The sequence below is a fragment of the Curcuma longa genome, unplaced genomic scaffold (genome assembly GCF_044706935.1).
Source record: "Curcuma longa cultivar G26 ecotype Majalengka, Jawa Barat unplaced genomic scaffold, ITB_CL_G26_1.1 contig_23750, whole genome shotgun sequence".
In the NCBI taxonomy this organism is placed as follows: Eukaryota; Viridiplantae; Streptophyta; class Magnoliopsida; order Zingiberales; family Zingiberaceae; genus Curcuma; species Curcuma longa.
Window position 1 is genome coordinate 1 of NW_027432241.1, and position 4,902 is coordinate 4,902.

At 39.6% G+C, this 4,902-nt stretch overlaps 1 pseudogene; it reads left to right on the top strand.

The window, feature by feature from the left end:
- Nucleotides 1-232: 232 nt before the first annotated feature.
- On the top strand, nt 233-3,039 carry LOC141818195 (uncharacterized; annotated as a pseudogene).
- Nucleotides 3,040-4,902: the final 1,863 nt, after the last annotated feature.

Consider the following 4,902-nt stretch of genomic DNA (forward strand, 5'->3'; position numbering starts at 1 on the left):
TGATATGATGGCCATACAAAGACAGGTTTGTTTGCCCTTAAATGTCAGTTATTATCTGAACTTGATTTCAAAGAGCAGAAGGCTTACTGTAAAAAGATAGTTGATAAATGAATATTCACACCTTGAACTTATTGGATACTGTGTAGATCAAATTCAAAATTTAATTGGTGTCATAAAACCATTTGTTTTGTTGCTATTCACTGATTTCTGAATACATTTCTTGTGATTTTAGGTTATTGAAGATCAGAAACTTCTAAGAGAGAAAGTTCTGCACCTGAGTGGTAATGCTGGTCTTGAGAGAATGGAATCTTCTTTGTCTGACATGCGAACAAAATTTTTTGAAGCAAAAGAGAATGGCAGTCCTTTAGCAAACCCTGTTGCTCATATATCATCACCATTGGTCTCTGATCCTTCTGCAATACAGTTGGATTCTGTTCCAAACAATCAGAATGTTGAGGCTTCTGGAGATCAAACAATGTAGTTCGTTCTCTGTTTGGGGTTTCATCATCCGCTCAGCCAAAAATTGATTCAGAAGATCCACATCATACAGATGTTCAATCAAGCTCTGTAAGAGGCATGCAGTTACCAACTGAGAATGAACTTCTTGTGAATGAGATAATGCATTGGAACCTTAGGCAATTATCTAGTGATTTTGACATGGTCGAAGCTGAAGAGCTCAGTATCAAGGTATTTAAGGTCCTTTTTGTTCCTCACATGTACTATGATACATTTGAATCCATGCCTGCATCTGCTTGATTGTCCATTCAGATGGATCCTGAATTCCTTTGTCTTTCTTGATCTATTTGGTAGGTTAAAGAGACGATGGAAAAGGCATTTTGGGATGAAATACTGGATTCTTTGCAGGGAGTCAAACCTGATTACAGTAGATTACTATCCCTTCTGAAGGAAGTCCGGGATGAATTATGTGATTTGGCTCCACAGAAATTGAAGGCAGATATCATCAACAGTGTCGACCTTGATATTTTATCTCAGGTAAATCCATACTCCACTTTGTTATCTGTTTTATAGCATTCATCTCCCACACTTTAGATTGTCTCCCACTTATTTGTTCACTGTAATCTTTGATCCCTTGCCATGAAATCTAATCACAAGCTTACAACATTTGATATTATGTTTAAGGTTCTCGAGTCAGGTACTCCTGACACAGACTATCTTGGAAATATTCTAGAGTATGTGCTAGCCATGGCGCAAAAATTATCTGCTCCTGCAAATGAAGATAGCATGAAAAAGACCACCAAATTGTGTTAAATAGATTGGCGGGCATTGCTGAATCAAATGACAAGCAAAGCAAATCTTCCATTGTTGCTGCAGTGGAGGGCCTGCGCTTTATTTTGGAGCAAATACAGGTTCGATATTTGTTTTGTTCAGAACATCAGAGGTCGGACATTTTATTAGACGACCAAAATATTTGTTTTTTGTTTCTGCCTAGGTTCACTCTATAAATGTACGAGTAGAGGGAGAAATTTAGATCTCCTACAAATTGACCCCTATATATCTCAAGTTGATTTGTAGAATGTGACAAAAATTTTCAGCATCGCGAATTTCTTGTAGAGACGTAGCTTTAAATGGGACTGTGTAGACTGTGTAAACTACTATTCTCTTATGTCTAGAAAAAATAATTAAACTATTTTTTCTGTTAACAGACATTGAAGAAGGAAGAAGTCAGCTTTGCACGAATAAAATTGATGGAACCGATTATTAAGGGATCAGGGCCTGGAATTGGAATATTTGCAGAAAGCATTTACTGATCGATTTGGATATCCTAATTCTGCTTCTAACACCATTCCACTAACTCGTCAATGGCTAGACTCCACAAGCAACAGCTCAACAGAAGAATGGACCGAGCATATTGATGTCTGTACTGCTCTTTCAGCAAGTCATGTGAGTTCCATTCTCATAAAATAGTAATGTCATGCCTTTCAAAATGAATTATGGTGTAAATGTTTTCAACATGCTCAATCCCAGGGTCTTCCTACTGCTGCCCTCCGGACTGGTGGTGCTGGCTTTGCAGCATTAACAAGACGTCAACAGGATTCTCATCTTACAGATTCAGGTAGAAAACTTTTTGTTGCATTGACTTCTATTGTGATGGTGGCCAAGATTTTATTTTCTTGGTCTGTGTAAGTCCTGCTACCTCGATATCTGCTGATTCCGCTTCCTGCAGGCGATGACGATCGAATTACTGCCAGAATGCGGTGGAGAAAAGGTGGACAAATTATTAAGGCTTGGGTTGGTAAAGCTTGCCAGCGTAGTAGAGGGGTTGACAATATAATGGAGACACTTGCTGAAACTCTTAATCTTAATGTATCAAGACTGAGGTCTGTACAAATTAAGCCAATTTCAACAAATTATTGTCACAGCGCGCGACAAGGTAATTAATTTTGCTCTGGTCCTTGGCCGGTGTGTTAGTTTCGGTAAACAAAACGTCGTTATTCAAGCATTGGTGATGTTCATGCAGCATCTTGGTACTCCGACAATTTCTTCTCACCTAGGGATATATCTGTTACACCGGCAGAGCTGGAATCCATAATATCAAACACTGCAAGGGAGCTGTCCGAGTTCTTGAAGACTTCACCTGATGTGAGCATTCAGACAATCACTGAGATCCTGATGAGCGCATGTAGCTTGGGAGACCATGAGAGCAGGAAGGAAGTGGTAGCAAGAATGCTCACAAAAAGTTTGCAGAACGGCGATATATGCTGTGTTTGAGAAAGTGTCCAAGTCTGTTTATGTGGCCCTGCGAGGAGTGGTTCTAGGGGGAAATGGAGAAGTAGGCCGGAAACTAGCAGATGTAGCTCTCCGACGAATTGGAGCCGCCGTGCTGGTAGACCAGATTGTTGGTACCGGGAGCATACTTATCATGATGGATGGCGATCGTCACCCACCGAGCGAGTTCATGGTCCATGGTACAGGGTGATGGTATGATGACTTATTTAGTTATATAGTATGGCTGGATTTAGAATAAACGCCAAGTATTTGTACATGTGGAAAACAACTGCAAGTAAGTAAGCGACTGGTCTGGGAGGGTTATGATTAGTTTGTGAATTCAACTGTGGTGTACATAATTGTATAAAGGATAAAATTAAAGAATGATATTATATATGCTTCGTCTACTAGTGGCCATTAAGAATGATACGCTTCGCCGAATTAATTGTTTATTAAAATTTATTCATATAGGATTGATATCCTGCGCGATGAGTTTACGCGACTCTTGCGCGACATCTGACGTGGCGAGGAGTTTCACTGTTCATTTTCGTGAACAGCGTGGCGCTAGTAAAAATCAAACTTTCATTCCGCGTTTTCCAAAATCCCAAAATCGCGCGGTTGAATCTTCATCTGCTCCACGGCGTCGGCGAAAATCGCGATTGGTTCCCTACCTTCCCTAGCCAGTACCAGACGTCGCGAGAAGACGCCGCCGCCACACAATCTCTGCGAGCCGTCGGCGTCCATTTGGCGCGAGAAGACGTCGCCCCCCGTCCCTTCGTCGGCCGATTCATCTTCGAAGGTCCCTACCTTCCCTAGCCCGTACTAGACGCTGCGCCGCCGCCATACAATCTCTGCGAACCGTCGGCGTCCATTCCCCGCGAGAAAAAGGTGCCCCCCGTGCCTTCGTCGGCCGACTCCTCTTCGTAGTTCCATTTTTTTGTTCTATTTATGTTTGGACAGAAATACTTCTGTTCCAATCTTATGTTCCATGTCTTCCCTCTTCGATTTCTTTCAATTTCTGGTAAATAATGTCAATTATCAATTTTTCTTTAAAAGGTAAACCGGCTGGCTGGGAAAGGGCACTAAAAAGCAGAATATCAACCTCCACTCGCCCTCCCTTATTCAAATGGTGGAAGCCCTCATCTGAGTTCGGCATTCCATTGGTCATAGAGGAGAAGCTCAACATTATCCACACTACGCTGTATGCTTTCTTGATTCTCTGTAATATCTTGTAATTCTTTATAATTTTTTGTTATGGTTGATGTAGGCATGGTGCACTTTTATGGCTTAATTATTACCTTAAATTAGCAGATAAGATTAATAAAATGCATAAAACAGTAAGATTAAAAGAATTTGAAATGCATAATAAAATTAGTATGTTCTGTTTCTATAGAAAATAGAGTAAAATAAATTTAACTGTTTTGTCATCTTATCTTGTTTATATATATTTGACTTAAAATATTATTATTACTATATGGTAATATGCAGAGGGTCACTTAATCTGAATCTGACATTTCCCAACAATGGAAGGAAATCAGAATAATGATGATCTATATACTCCTGAAGTGGCAGATGATCGAAAGCCAAAATATGGGATGGAATTCACATCAATAGAGGAGGCATTTGCGTTTTACAATCAATATGCAAGAGAAGTCGGATTTAGTGCAAGGATAAATAATAGCAAGAAAGATAAGCTGACTAATGAAGTAGTTTGGAAAATATTTGTATACTTTAAACAAGGACATACTGATGATCAACGGAATAAACAGACAAAAGGTGAAGGTGATCAACAAAAAAAGGAAAGACAACGTGGCGAAGTTAGAACTGAATATAAGTCAATGATATCAATTGTAAAGAACCAAACTGGATGTAATTGGAGGGTCGCTAAGTTTGTGGAAAGTCATAATCATCTACTCTCAACTCCCTCAAAGGTTCATTTATTACACTCACATCGTAGTGTTTCAGCAGCAAAAAAGAAATTGACACAACAGTTTTCAGAGGCCAATGTGACAACTTGTCAACAAATGCGAATATTGGAAATAGAGTATGGATGACCTGAACTAGTTGGTTGCACAGAAAGAGATATTAGAAACTATGAGCAGGAGCTAAGAGAAGAAGAAAAAGATATTGATGATGAAACACTAATTGAGCTATTTGCATGTGAAAAAGAGAAGA